Raw genomic sequence first — 16,217 nt, 5'->3', positions numbered from 1 at the left:
TTACTTCCCAGCGCTTTTTCATGATGGTTGGTGACAGCTCCACAGATCAAGTAAGAGGAATGATACTATGTCAGAAATATACGTCCCAGCAGCAGGGACAGCGGGACTTCTGGGGAGGGCAATGACAATTCAATAAAGCACTACCCTTTGTGGGGAAAATGTCATTCTCACAGATTAAACATTTCCAACGTCTTCTGCAATATTTGGCCCACTCCAGGCCTGCAGCCAGCCATACCCTGGGACTCACTGCTTCCTTACCAGTGCGAATGTTAGCTCCATAAGAATCTTCCAATTTCCAGGGTAACTGGGAAAAAATGATGATACAAGGAGAAGTCGCAGGTTACCCGACCCCATTTGTTCACATCTGTCATGCAGATCACAGTTTCCAGAGCCAGATAAGGGTGTGTGTAAGTCACAAAAGAGCTATGACTTCAATGAAACGTACCTCCCTGAGACAGGAAGCAGTGGACAGAAGCAGAGCGATGGCAGGAGCGTTGCCAGGGAGCACCAGAGATGAGAATTGCCCACAGAGGACCAGGACAGACACCGATCGCCAGAGCAAGCGGAGAAAGTCAACCGTCTGTGGGCTCAAAGCTAGCAAAACCATTCCTAGAAGAGTTCAGCATTGTTTTTAGAGGCCCATGTAGCACAGAAAGAGAGAAAGAGAGAGAAGAAAGCACTTGCATGCCCCCACAAAAAAAAGCAACAAAAAATAGACAATGAGAAATCTACCTGAAAACCATGGAGACCACGCATGTGCTTGGCAGGTGATGCTTCGACTAGCCAAGTGGCCAGGACTGTGCACATCTAAAGCATGAGCCATGGAGGATGGTGCAGAACAGCGGCTATGCAGGCCGGTGGTCAGACTTCCCTTTGTCCACATTCATACTCCTAGAACAGCATGCCTCCCTAAGCTACGTTGCATGAATGCATAACGTTTTGACTTACTAGAAGTCACATGCATCTCAAAATAACTCCTAAGTGTTTTGCACTGACTTCGGTGGTATTTGTTCTGGGCTCATAAGCAAGTGAGTCCTTAAGCATTTGCAAATACACAGACACAAATATCTGTGTGATATCCAAGTCTTTTGGTTTTCTTAAACTCACTATTACCTAATTGACTCTCTCCTCTATCTTTTTTGGTAGTTTTTGTTTTTGTTTTTTGAGGTAGGGTCTTGCTCTAGCCCAGGCTGACCTGGAATTCACTACGAAGTCTCAGGCTGGCCTCAAACTCACATCCTCCAACCTCTACATCCTGAGTTCTGGGATTAAAGGATGTGCCACCATGCCCAACTCTCCCCTTTATTTTTAATTTTTTTTTAATATTTTTATTTATTTATGAGAGAGAGAGATTAAGAATGGTTATGCCAGGACCACTAGCTACTGCAAATGAACTCCAGATATATGTGCCACCATGTGCATCTGGTTTATGTGAGTTTTGGGGAATCAAATCTGGGTCCTTAAGATTTCTCAAGCAAGCTTTTTTAACTGCTAAGCCATGTCTCCAGACTGACTCTCTTCTTTAAAATTTATAATTAAGGGTGAAGCGATGGCTCAGTAATTAAAAACACTTGCTTGCAAAGACTGATGGCCTGGATTCAATTTCCCAATACCCACATAAAGCCAGATGCACAAAGTGACACATACATCTATTTGAAATTCATTTGCAGTGGCAGGAATCCCTGTAGTGCCCATTCTGTCTCTTGCTATCTCTCTCTGTGAAACAAATAAATTTTTATAGTTATAATTAAATGATGGCAGAAGAAGTGGCTGAAAGAAAGGAAGAGTCAAAGGATGGAAAAGAGTGCTTAGGATGAAGTGGCATTGCATCTTGATCTTACAGGGGCTGACACTACCTACGCAGTTCTGTATAATATGAGACAGAGAGAAAATGATGGCATCAAAGAAGAAGAGAGACTAGCTGTAAAGAAGAAAGGGTTCAAAGGAAGGGAGACACAGGAGAGAAGACACAGGAGGGTGGTAGGAGGGAATTATGACCAGGATACATTGTGTATATGTATAGAGGTTGTCAATAAGAAGTATATTTTTTTAGTTATACTTAAGCGGAATGTGTTCAGCTATGTGGAAATTTTTCATTTCTTTCTTCACTGTAAATCTTTTCATGGCAGAAATGGTTTATGTCCTTTGTTTTGTTGTATTTTTTATTAAATAGAAATCAAATACAAAACAATTCTTTAATTAGAATTACATGGAAAATACACCTTCTAATTTTGATTTTCTGAGTTTTCCCCTGATGTTATCAAATTTAATTTCATATTCAGTATCTATGTACCCAATAAAACACAATTTAATTTTTATGATGAACCAAGAGAATATCTAAATTTAGTGTATCTAAATTTAGTGATACACTAAATTCATCACTACTAAATTATCATAGGATACATTTAACTAATATTACTTGCAATGAAAAAGGCAAATCTCACATTTTTCAGGCTTCAGGTTCCTGGCATATATTCACTATATGGGGCTAAATTTTGCTGATAACAAATCATACTTGGTAAAGTGTCTGAAATACCTACCATGATTAATTCTGTTCCTACACTGTTTGCCTCATAAGCCTTTTTCGAGAGTATAAACTTTTTTGATATCTGATATTATAGTACTTGATATGTTCAATTTCCCTTTGTTAGGAATTAGTTGAAGTTCCACCAAAACTTGAATGATGTAATATTTCTTGAATGACATAATGTATGCTCTATTATAAAGAAGTTAGACAAAACTATGTATCATGCATCGGCTCCCTTAGATGACAGAAGCTATTTCAAACATGGGATATGAACTCATAAATATACCTCCTCTTCCCACCCCCCCAAAAAAATCAACTGAATTTTTCTAGTCTTGGGAATTCAGAGTGTCTTTGAGAGTAACTGAGCCATTCCTGGCTCTTGGGTGGGCATTCACCAGTAGTTAGGGTGCCGGATGTCCATGATCACACGGACTTTCCACTGAGTCAGCAGCATCGACGTTCTTGTCGTATGAATTCAAACAACAAAATCCGTAGATCATAGAAGAGGAAGTTGGGATAGATTTTATTATGTAGTTTAGGAGAAAGAAGGAGGCTACAGCTCCCGTGAAGTAGGAGGAGTTTCCAGCAGGCAGTCTGGTTGGTGATGATGGGGATGGGAAGAGGCAGGTTATAAGAAGAACTCCTTTAGAGAAAGGAAAAAAGGGTAAGACAAGACCATGTCCTTCTGACATTTCTGGCCTCCATCAATGTCATGGCTATAAGCATCCCTTTAGAGAAAAGGCGTTGAGATAAAACCCAATTTCCTCTTTACAGGCTCAAAGCCATTTCTAGATTGTAGTCAAGAGTTTAAAGAACTTGTTTGCTTTGGAGTCCCTCTTACCCTGAGCTGCCATCTAATTTCTATCTTATATTCTTCATCAGAGATAGCACTGGTAGATGATCAAGGCAGAATAAAAATTAATTTCTGACAACTGTAGCAGCACTATGAAAATCAGAAATATTCCCTAATAATAGAGGTCAGCAAGACAGCCCCGTGTTGTAGATCACTAGTCAGAGACACAGCTCCAAAAGAACACCAACTTGCCTCTGCATGTCCACAAGGCGCCTCCAGTCCTGGGACTCAAATCCAAATGGCCTGAGTCATGCAGATGTCAGCCGGCCACCACCCACCTTTTGTTCTTTTTTCTTCCTGGTTCTTCCTCCTCCTTGGGACATTTTGATAAGTTTTTGTTTATTTATCCTTTTCTTTTTTTTTCTGAGCCTGTGCTTTTTTACCTAATTCATCTACTAATCAGAGTAACCCATATACATTTAAACTTAACCAATGAAACTTATCCTAATCTGATGTCTAATTTTCATAATGGGCCAAACAAACCAGGATTATTTTTACTGCATAAAACCCTCTGGCACAGAGTGCTACACTGGAAACACCTTGGGGACCCCATGTCATTGTAGGGAGCCTTTCACTTTCATTTATTAATAAAACTTTGCTCACTTTCCTTTCTTCCATCTACTGTCATTGTTCTTTTTCATGAGAGGACTAACTCTGAACTAGAAAAATGGCAACTAATGACTTCTTGAAATTGTGCCCAACATCCAATGTGCCCTGTGACCCTGGGGATAGTGGTCAAAACCTGAATGTTTTAGATTCTCTCACAAAACTATTTCTTCTCCCATGATTGTCTTTTTTTATAAATATTTTATTAATTAATTAATTTATTTATTTATTTTGAAAAGAGAGGCAGAGGGAGAGAGAGAGAGAGAGAGAGAATGGGTGCACCAGAGCCTCTAACCACTGCAAACAAACTCCAGATGACTTATGCACCACCTTGCACATGTGCCTTTACGTTGGTCCTGGGGAATTGAACCAGGTCCTTAGGCTTTGCAAGCAAGCACCTTAACAGCCGAGTCATCTCGCCAGCCCCCATGATGACGTTTTGTTCATGGGAAAAAATAATTTTCTGTGCTTTTCTGTTGTTTCTGTGAGTGATGAACACAGGGCAAACTTACCTCCAGTCCAATTATTTCAAGACAAGTTAGACTGGCATTAGACTTGCACTTGGACATGGGCAGCCATGAAGGCAAAAGTCTGGGTCTCCAAACTACAGACACAGAGTAAGCAACAAAGACATGGACTTTAACTCTTCTGAAATTACCTACATGGTGAATGAAGGTGAGCAGAGTCAAAAGTGTGAAAACTTCACACCCAGCGAACTTCAAGATCTAGACACATGAGAGACTGTCTGAGGGCAAAAGGTGAGGTCAGTGGGTGGGTGAGGTCCTGGGCCAGCTGAGTATTTGGGATTTTAATTGGAAGAAAGCGTTAAAGAAGTAACAGTAATAAACTATGCCTGACAGCCACCCACCGACTTTATGAGTGGTTATCAGTGAACTTGATAAGGGAGACAGGGGAAGGGGTAAGGAAGAAAGCATGGTGGATCTGGCTCAAAAAAAAAAAAAAAAAATCAAGGAATTTCCAAGAAAAAGGGAGCAGAGAATAACTTGGAGAGGACTGTATTTTTCATGACAGAAAAACAATGACAGGGGCTGGAGAGACGGCTTAGCTGTTAAGGAGCTTGCCTGTGAAGACTAAGGACTCATGTTTGAGCTCTCTCCAGATCCCACATAAGCCAGACGCACAAAGGTGACCCAAGAACAAGGTTGCACATGTGGACTAGGTGGCGCAAGAGTCTGGAGTTTGGTTGCAGTGGCTGAGACCCTGGAGTGCCAATCCTCTCTCTCTCTCTCAAATAAATAAATAACTTTAAAAAAAAAAAATTAAAAGAAGCCGGGCGTGGTGGCGCACGCTTTTAATCTCAGCACTCGGGAGGCAGGGGTAGGAGGATCGCCGTGAGTTCGAGGCCACCCTGAGACTCCATAGTGAATTCCAGGTCAGTCTGGGCCAGAGTAAAACCCTACCTCGAAAAACAAAACAATACAAAAAAAAAAAAAAAAAATTAAAAGAAGAAGAAGAAAAAAAGCAATGACAGTACACTTAGTTATCAGTGCGACTAAACCCTGAGCAAGTGAAAACTAGTTTTGCAGGAGCTCAGGGTCATGCCCTTGTGGGAGTCTCCCCGGTGGAGACGGGCCTGGAAAGCTCGTCCATCACGCAGGGACAGGGGCAGAGCAGGCCAGGGGCGCAGGCGTGGCGCCGACCGCAAGGGAGCAGGTCTCACCTGAGAGCCTCTCGCGCCCTTTAGACCTAAGAGCACTCCTGAGATCTGTGGCTCCTCGGCCGGGAGCTCTCCTTCCCATAGAGGCAGCCATGCCCTCCCCGACTCTCTTTAGCGCATGGACGGCCTTCGGGCATCGCGGCATGGCTCGGGCAGTGTCTCCCCCCACAGCCCCTGGGCCCGCCTTCGCTCCTTCCCTGCTAGAACCTTGATTCCCCAAATACAAGGCAAGGGATGCAAAAAGTAAGTTTTATGCGTCACAGCTGGATGACTGGGCTGAGGAGACGGCTAGGCAAAGCACTCGGCTCATAAGCCTGAGAGGCTGAGTTTGGACCCTGGCACCCAAGCAGTGCCCGGCAGGCACACAGTCCTGGTGCTAATTCCACGGCTGGGAAGGCAAAGATATCATGGATAGTGGGTTTCTGGGGCGAGCTAGGCAGTCAGACTAGCTGGGAGACAGAGAGACTCCCTGACCTCAGAAAATGAAGCAGAGAGTGAGTAAACAAGACACCAGATCTCAACTTGTGGCCTCCCTCACACACTCTAATCCATGTACCAGAACCCACATGCATAGACAGACACACACACACGCACACACACCACATAGTCACAGAAAAATGTGGTATCAAAAATAAATAAATAAATAAATAAGCAATGGTGGCTGGAGAAATTGCTCAGTGGTTAAAGATGCTTGCAAAGTCTAACTACCTAGATTCAATCCCCCAACACACAAAGGTGGATGCACAAAGCCACACATGCATCTGGCATTCATTTGCAGTGATAAGAGGCCTTAGCGCACCCATATCTCTCTCACTCTATCTCGGTCTCAAATAAATAAATATATATTTTTTTTTTTAAGTAATGGAGGCTGGAGAGATAGCTTAGTGGTTAAAGCACTTGCCTGCAAAACCAAAGAACCTAGGTTCAATTCTCCAGCACCCAAGCCAGATGCTCATGGTGGTGCATGCATCTGGAGTTCTTCTCTCCCTCTCTCTCTTGCTCTCTCCATTCCTCCCTCCCTCCCTCCCTCTTTATCTTTCTCTCTTTGCTAGAATCTCAAAAGTTTTTAAATGTGCTGATACCAGCATTAAGCATTTTTTCTACATTCTCTTCGTGTAAGGGGCAAAGGCCACGGGTAGTTGAGCTTGTAGGAATCTCTGTACTGGAAACATACTCTCCTGAAAGCTGGGGATAAGGAGTTGCCCCTTGCAGGCACGTGCACACTCCAGAATGAGGGCATGAGAGAGAGCCCAAGGGTTCCCCTCACTTCTGCGGCCCTGCACTTTGTTTTCGGGGGATGCAGCAAAGGAGGGACAAGACGGCCCAGGGAGCCGCGAAACACCCAAGACTCAAAACCATTAAGCAGAAGAAAATCATCCTCAAATGTTCGTCTCGCCCTGAATACTCGCTTTCCATATGTTTTGACTAGTTACCCTTGAAATCGCGTCAGAGTTCAGTTAATACTGCTGTCCTCAATTTTACAGAGCGGTAAACGGCACCTCTCGGAGATTAAGTGCTCTCCACCGGGGAAGTTATCCGCAGCTGCCGGAACGCAGCCTCGCTACCTGGCTGCTCTGCTCACCCGGCTAAGCCGACGCTCCCTCCGGGGAAGCGTGGAAGCGAGGCCTGCCTGGAAGGTTTACGAGCAGCTATCATTGGCCACTACAGATAACACTGATTGTACTTGTCTGGGCTGACATGTGTTGATCTGCACTGAGAATATTAATGAAGGAAAAACAGCTCGTTCAGGAATATCGAGTCTGAACCCAGCTACGACTGCTTACACCTTGATTGAGCGATGTCGGAAGGCAATTAGACAGAGCCTGCTGGTCTTGGGTTTAACCCGTTATTTATACCAATGAGGCAGAGGGAACCCCCACTAGGCACCTTGGAAACTTTCCCAGGATTGCTTTTTCAAAGGTTAACCGGTCACTCTGCCAAACAGGCACAAAAAAAAAAAAAAAAAAAAAAAAAAAAGGACAGAAACTGGTGAACCTAGTAATAAGGACATGCACCTTTTTAAAAACAAAAAGAGAGTTTTTGGTGGAATGTGACAGATTTTTGATAAAAAGAAAAGGAAATAGGCAAATGAAAACTCAGTGTCTGCCATCTTCCTTTATTTAATTTTTAATAATTGAAGAGTGTTTGTTTTGAGAAGTTGGCCATTCTTTTAAAATTATGTTCCCAAATGAGAAATAACATTCCATTCTTCTCTGTCTCCAAGGAGGGAGAATTTCACACCCCAGTTCCAAACCACATATTAGAAAAACAATATTCCGCCTGGGGTGTAGAATGACTTCCATATCTTCCTCCTTATTTGCCTCACAAAGACTTTTACAAAAGCAGAATATAAAGCAAGATTGTTTGATTACTCCCCCCCCCCCCAAATGAGGTAGGTAAGTGTCATGCAATTAAAGGGGAAAATAGGAGATCAACTTATGAAATGCCCCAGTGTGCAAGAATAATCCCATTTGTTCATTCTCCTGTACTTTTTACCTCCCTCCCTCCTTTCTTTCCTTGGCTACATATTTTTCATGGTCTTTACTGCCAATTTTGATCTTCTGAAAGAATCGGGATATGTTCTTCTCGTTCATAATACCATTACCCAACAGGCATAGAGAAGAAGGCCTGGTAACAATCCTTTCCTGTCTCTTTCTCTTGTTTCCCTCATCTCTTCGATTCCTTTCCCTTAGCCTTGAAACCTGCTTACTTCACTTCTTGGGCTCGACCTTAACATCATGCATAGTCGAGGGTAGGCAGTTGGGAACAATGCTATAGCTGTTCAGCAAACAATTTTAAATATAAATACAAGTTGTCTTTTAAATTAAAAGTAAATTTGAATTTGTTTTCTTGTGACATTGTAAAGATATTTAAATATTACAAATTGTATTCATCACATGTGGGAGTCCTTTATATGTGCAATGTTACATAAGGAATAATAAACAAATCGAATAACCATATAATTACATAATATATAGACAAAGAAGGTACAAATACAAGTGAACATTAAAATTCAAGAATTTTACTTTTATTCTTTTCTGTAAATTCCAGTTTTTCTATAAAATTAAAATAGTCACTTTTTAAAATTCTTAGCTTGAGACACTGTTAATGTTAAAAGCCCTATATTCCTGCATTTCCTTTTCCCTTTTAGATATTTCTTAAATCTTAAAATAGATGTTTGTGGATATATATATATATATATATATATATATATATATATATATATATATGGATTAAGCCAAGTTTCTGTTCTCTGAGCCAGTTGATAAGGAAGGGATTTAGAAGGAGAAAGAGTTATATAATCAGAATTTTATTAAAACTGTCTGGGATTTTATGGATCATCTGCTTGAAACCTTGCATTTTATAATCGAGAAACTGAGAAGGATAAAGTTAGAAAAATATAAAGAACTGATGTGTGGATGAAGCCGACAGACATGGTGTGGGCTGAATGAAATTTTTGCATTCATAATTATTGCAGAGTATTCTGAATGTGGCCAAGAGCACAGCTAGCTAACAGAGCATCCCTCCCAACAACCTCTCCCTTCCCTAATGCCTTCCAGGTCTCCCAGTCAGCACAGATCCTCTGGGGAATCTACAGAGCAATGTTATAAAACTCAGACATACTGCGAAAAGTATTTATTAGTATTGCCTAAGCTCTAACAACAACAGTATATACATATATATACATATATATGTGTGTGTGTGTATACACACACACACACACACACACACACACACACACACACACAGTAGATAGAGGAACCCATTCAGCTACCCCTCCAGTATCACCCAGCAGCAAGTCCCTCCCTGAACTGTCATTGGCCAGGGTAGCCTCATCCCAATCACACCTGCGGGATGATAGTCTGCTCTCAAGAACAGGTCACTGAGAGTGTGCTTGCCTGCCATGATCTGAGGAAACTCAACTCTTTCAGAACCAGAGCACTCCATAGGGCCAGTGGAAACTCCATAGCAAGTTCGCAGGTCGTCTTCCACCAATCGGCCTCCTGCTTTCCTCGCTTCCTAGTAACCTCCTGCAAACAGCTGCATCCCAAAGACTCCATATAGAGGCGTTGCAAATCTATCATTACGTAAGTCACCCATTACAAAACTGTGCTTCCGACATCTTGGAGTTGATTAAACAAAAAAAGAGAGTCTGGTTATAGAATTGAAAACTCTTTCTTGGAGGCTGGAGAGATGGCTTATCGGTTAAGGCGTTTGCCTACAAAGCCAGAGGACTTTGGTTCCATTGCCCAGGACCCACTTAAGTCAGATGTACAAGGTGGCCCATGTGTCTGGAGTTCATTTGCAGTGGCTAGAGGCCCTGGCATGCCCATTCTCCCTCTCTCTCTCCCTCTCTCTCTCTCTCTCTCTCTCTCTCTCTCTCTCTCTCTGACTCTCTCTCTAAAATAAATAAATAAAAATATTTTTAAAAACTTTTTCTCACAACAAAATTATACAGAAAGTTGGAAAGTCATTTTATTCCACTCACTAATCTACACTACTGTTCGTGCTTGGTACTCCTCCCTGTAATAAGTCTTTGTGCCAATCAGTGCTTGTCTAAAGGTCTCTGATGATGCTGTAAGTACATGCCATACGGAAATTAACCCATGGGCCAAGGTCATCTTTGCTTCTCAGAGTGTGGTCACTATACTAAGACCATGGACATCAGCCATTCTGAAACAAAAGACTCAAGATATGCTGACTCATGATCTCTTGTGATGATGATTCTTGGAGTTATGTGTGAACCTTGAATTTTTTTGATTTTTTATTTATTATAAAGATGACAGAGAAGGAGGGAGAATGGGCATGCCAGGGCCTTCCAGCTGCTACAAACATAACCCAGACGCAAACGCCACCATGTACAACTGGCTTATGTGGGTTCTATGGAGTCGAACATAGGCCCTTAAGCTTCACTAAGCTGTCTCTCCTCCAGCCCTGGACCTTGAAATTTAACAGTGAGTGAACTGTCATCAAAGCAGCCTGCTTCATAAGACTGACCTTTGAATAGAGTAGGAAAAAGATTATCAAAAGAATTAAAGCATTATGGGGCTGGGTGGAGCGCTCAGAGGACAAAGTGTTTCCCTCCCACAGTGACAACCTGAGCTCCGTCCCTAGTTCCTACACAAAATGAAACTCCAGCACTGGAGAGGTAGAGACTAGAGGACCTGTGGAATTTGCTGGAAAGCCCCATCCGTCAGATTGGTGACCTCAAGAAGAATGAGAAACTCAGGGTCACAACAAGGTGGACAGTGTTCCCAAGGGATGATCCATGAGTTCCTTCTGGCCTCTCCATACATGGCAACCCGTGCAGTGCATGGTATCCTCATACCTGTGGATATGCAGACACACGTGCAAAAAGGAATAATTTAATTTCCGTTCCCTTCCTTCTTGCCTAAACTTTTGCGTAAGACTTCATGTCCTTAGTGTCTACTTACTGACTCACCGTGTAAAAAACAAAATCTGAAAAAGGCGGTGTGCTAGTGCACGCCTTTAATCCCAGCACTTAGGAGGAAGAAGTAGGAGGATTGCTATGAGCTCTAGGTCAGCCTGGACTAGAGTGAGATCCAACCTAGGAAATAAACAAATGGACAAAAACTTAATCTATACCTTTAAGGACTCTTATGAGGTAGTACATATACTTGCTATTATTGAAATCATTTATACTGAGCATCAGCATTGGGCTGAGCACTGATTTTGAGACACCGATATTACAAAGAACAAGCTATGCCGAAGTCCATCATTTCACAGACACTCACTGAGCAAGCTCCCGGGATCATGGGGCCACAATGGCAGCCATGAGCAAGTTCGAGCCTCGGCAACAAACGGTTGGCGAATAGAAAAACATTGAATAAAATCGCTACCCGGAACGTGCCAGGCCTACGAAGAAGTGTGGGAATAGTGGGAGCTGTTGCTAAGGGAAGATCTCTATGTTAGAGAGGAGATCCTTCAAGACACCACTCCCTTCATGTGGTGACTTGGCTAACAGGAAGTGCACAGACACATAAACGTGACATCCCAGCGCTGTGGTGAGTGATGAAATCAGGGTCAGCAGGTTCTCAGGGGCCTGAATCCAGCCTTAGTCAGAGACAGCAAGGCTGAGACCTGACTCGTGCTGAAGTTGTTTCTTTCCCCCAGCAGTTCTCATAGCGCTGTCTGGAATAACGAAAGCTAGCCTGCAGAATGGAAGCTTCCAGCTCAATTGCAGCTTAATTTCTCTATGTCCTATAACTGAAAACCCCAGCAATAGGAACTTCCCATCTGGCTTAAGTGGGCAACCAAGAGCAATGGGGGCTGCTTATATTGCATTAAGAGCCTCTCTAAAATAGTGTTTTGGACCAACAACTCACTGGGATGTAGTCCATCCCTGATAGTGGAATTTACAATTAATAACCTATGGTTTTCTGGGTAATTCTAATATCAGTGGCCCCAAAACTGAGTAGAAATCCCAAACTAGGGCACTACCGCCCCCTCCAAGATGGCCTGTGATTGGAGGGCAGGGTGTGGGGTAGAGATTAAGGGTAAAAAGATTCAAGTAAACAATGGTGTGGTGCCAGGCAGATGTTAATTTACCTGGTAAGATTTTTAAAATGCATGATTAACTATACCTCTTGCATCTGAGACCTGAGACACACACACACACACACACACACACACACACACAGGTCTTCCAGCCTGATAAAATGCTTGACAGGCTTTGTCATTTCATGTGTCTTTTGTGGTATTTTCCGCTGTCTACAATAATGGTCCATCTGACCAAAAGCAGATTCAAGAGAATGTAAGTACAAACAAATAGGAACAATCTTAACAGTTAAGAATCAAGACTGAGTAGACAATTAGCTACTTAACCCTCCGCAGAAATCAATCAAAAAGAAACAAATTTGAAGCTGTACAGAAGCGCACATTCACCATCAACGGTCCATCCGTCACTGGTCAGGTTTGGGACTCTGTGAGCCACAGATATTATGTTCCAGCCGTGAGGAGGTGACACGTTGGCAGGAAAATAAAAGGCAGTCATGGTGCAGAGTATTATGGGTGAACAGATGTCAGGTCCCAAGCCTTTGTACAATTGAAAATGATTAGAGAGAATTCCCCCAGATAAAGGTTCAGGGCCGGAGATGCTATTGAGCCCAGCAAAGCCAACTTTTCAACTACTGCAAAGGGAAACTGAGAAGGACCTAAGTAATAGAAAACAGCCAAGACTGATTTGGGAGCTTCCAATCACATGTAACAAAGCACATTCGTTTTCCTGGGGATTGTGGCCAGGTGAGGAATCGGTTTATGAAGGCAGTCTCCACGTGACATGATTTATCGGGAGGCCCACACAACTCCACACACTGGCACTCTGGACAAGTTACATGGTTTCCTAAATGAGAATGGATACAGGAGAAGAAAATAGACAAGACTGTAGGATCTAGCAAAACAATCACAGCTTTCCTGCACTCACTCGTTCAACATTTAATCCCTAAATTGTCAGCCCCGGGGAAAGGAGCATTACCATTTCTGCAGAATGACTGACACTTGGTTAGGTGTTGCTCTCCTCTCCTGAGAGTGTGTTTTCCTCAAGGGTCCACTGAGAACAGCTTGCCTGGTCCTAGCTCTGTGAAAGAGGCCTTGGACAATGCCAGCCTCATGCTTATCATCTGACTCCAGTGGAGCTAGAAAAAACATGACGAAAAAAATTAGAACAGATGGGCAGATGGTTCAGCAGCTCAAGGTTCTCACTTGCAACACCTAGAGGCCGGGATTTGATTCCCCAGTACCCAGTTAAAGCTTCAATAGTCGTCTTGTAAGGTCAAAATTTATATGCAGCGAGACAGCTCTGTAGTCACCACACTAACAAAGCCATCCGTCCCTTGACAGTAGCACCAAATACTAAAACTTGCTATTCCAAGTTAACTTAGATTCTGCTTTTAAAATGTGGTCTCTGCTAGACAGTCAAATGCAGGTTCTCCATCGTCAGTGCCCTGTCCATTAGGAGCCCATGAGCTTTCGTCGTCCTGAGAGAAAAGACGCGCAGTCTGAGCTTAGTGTAAAAGCACTTCGTTCTGCGCTGATTTGCAGTCTGGTCTCAACCCAGGAATGGAAAGAAGCTGTGTTCAGGGCATGCCTCCCACTCTCTCCTTGCCCTATCATGCCCTTACCTGCACCCTGGCACACACAGATGATGTTTTGAGATTCAGCCGCATCCTCCCTCTGGCCCCTGCTCGGGGCCATCCCATCCACCCGCTCCTGCTGCGGCAGTCTCTTCGCAAGCTTGCTGTCTTTCAGCTTCTGAATGTCAGCTCATGACCTACTTGTCAGAGTTTTGGGAACAATTCGGGATCTACTTCTGTATACTTAGGGTGTCAGGGATAGGTTGTCCCCATGTGAGTCAGGTCATCTTCAATGCACAGCACCCCAATTTCTGGCTACTGATGATGCCCTTTCTGAGGTCACCATCCAATGATGCAAAGTTCTAGATAAGACATGTGACCTCAGGTTCTTCAAAGCAAAAACTTTCAAAACCATCCGGGCCTCTATCCCTCTGGGCCCCAGCTCCAGATCTAGCCCTCAGTCGGGACCCCATTTCCTCACTTTCCCCACATCGGTCTCTACACGCCTCCCCATCCGTATCTTCTTCCCAGTGTATTGGAAAATTGCCAGTATATTGCACCCAGCATATTCTCCAGTCAACCCCTTGTAGTAAATCTTTCTTCCTTCAAATCTCTAACTTCTTAATATTTTAAGGAACTAGTTAATATTTAAAGGTGAGCTTCTGATTTCTCTTTCAACAAGCTCAGGTATTGCAAAGTGAACACCCTGGTTTTTCACCACTGTTGTCTCTGAAATTAGTTCCAAGAGCAGGTTTTGGGTTTCAGAAAGTGAACATTGCCTCCTTTGTTGTTGGCTGGGCGCTGGCTGCCCTGGAGCCACGGGGCTTGTGATTCAACAGGCCGGAACAGCAGTGCCCAGCGGACTAATCAGAAGAAAAAAAGTACAACACAGAGATTCACAATATAAATTCAACCTATGCCTTCCTGGCCTCTATTTCTTTTTTCAATTCCTCATTCCAAAAGATCATGGAGCAAAATCACATCGGGCACATCTGTTCTCCAACAGACCTTTGCTATCCAGTGTCCTGGAGCTCATCCCAGGAATACAAAAGCAGGGCTGCTCGCAAGCAGGTGAGACCGCACCAGCGCCCTGGCCCACAGGGTGAGCGAACATTCCAGCCTCAGCAAAAAGAGGCCTGTGCACTGTCTGCAATAAGCAAGGTTGTTCCGGAGAGAGGTGAGGAGGACAACAGGGGGAAGCTGATAGAAATGACAGAAGCCAAGTGTTTAATTTTTTTTTTTTTCTATCTGATTCCCCAAGAGCTGATCATCAAATGTTACCTAGTTAGGGTTTTTAGTATCCATCCTTCACAATAAAAGCCCTTGCCCTAGCTCTCTATAACTCACTGAATGTTATCCTGCCCATGACCTTGTTTGATGTTCTGTGAGAAATGGTTAGAGTAATCCAAGTACCCCTTGATAATCCAGAAGGTCTCTGGCTTTCTTGAAACCAAAAAGTACCAGCGGCAGAGAGCAAATCCCACAGGTGGCTTATAAGCATTTACTCATGACATTCCTTCATCTCAAATACCCATGCATCCAGCTCAGATAGTCTGGCTTGCTTACCTTGCCTTATACCAGAGGTTGCCTGGTCCTCACTCCATGATGGTTTTCCTGACACTCCCTCAAATTTTGAGGGCAGTTCCCTGCAGATGTTATTTTCCAATTCCACTACAGTTATCTGTAGCTAGTTCTCCATAGTCCAGGCCATTTTATCTAGGAATCTCCTTCCAAAGGAAGGGCTTATACTTGGATCAGACCCTAGTCCCATTCTCCTTGGCAAAATGCACTACACACTTGTGATGGCCAATCTCTTGTCAAATTGGAAGGCTATAGAATCACCATGGAAACAAATCTCTGGGCATATCTGTGAGGGATTTTCTAAATTAGGTTAATGGAGGTGGGAAGGTTCAGCCTAAATGTGGGCTCTGCACCATCCCATGAGCTGGAGGTCTTGAAAGAATGAAAAAGAAAGCACTAGGGGCTGGACAGAAGCTCAGCCATCAAAGGTGCTTTCTGGCAAAGACGAATGGCCTTAGCCTAGGTTCGAGCCCCCAGTGCTCAGGTAAAGCTCGATGTACAAAGGGGTGGCACATGAGCCCGGAGCTCGTTTGCGGGGCAGGTATACCCATGCTCTCTGTGCTGTTTATCTCACAATCTAGCAGAAGAATCAAATAGATAAATACATGCAATTATAGATTCCGAGTGTCCTATGCCACTGCAGAGAAATAACTTATACCAGAAATGTCCAGGAGAAAGCTTGGGAATGTCAGGTCTCTGAGAACTCCCAAAGAATGAGAAATGTGGCAATCCCACACTCGTGGAGAGATGACACTGAAGCCCTAGCTCCCAGGCTTGGTCAGAGGTGAGAACACTGCTTCACTGTCAGCCTGGGTTGCCATGGGTGATGTATTTGAGACCAGGGATTTATAATAAGGCACCATGAAAATGGTCCTGGCC

The sequence above is a fragment of the Jaculus jaculus genome, chromosome 19, assembly GCF_020740685.1.
Source record: "Jaculus jaculus isolate mJacJac1 chromosome 19, mJacJac1.mat.Y.cur, whole genome shotgun sequence".
NCBI lineage: Eukaryota > Metazoa > Chordata > Mammalia > Rodentia > Dipodidae > Jaculus > Jaculus jaculus.
The sequence above is the reverse complement of the archived record's forward strand: the minus strand, read 5'-3'. Positions refer to the sequence as shown.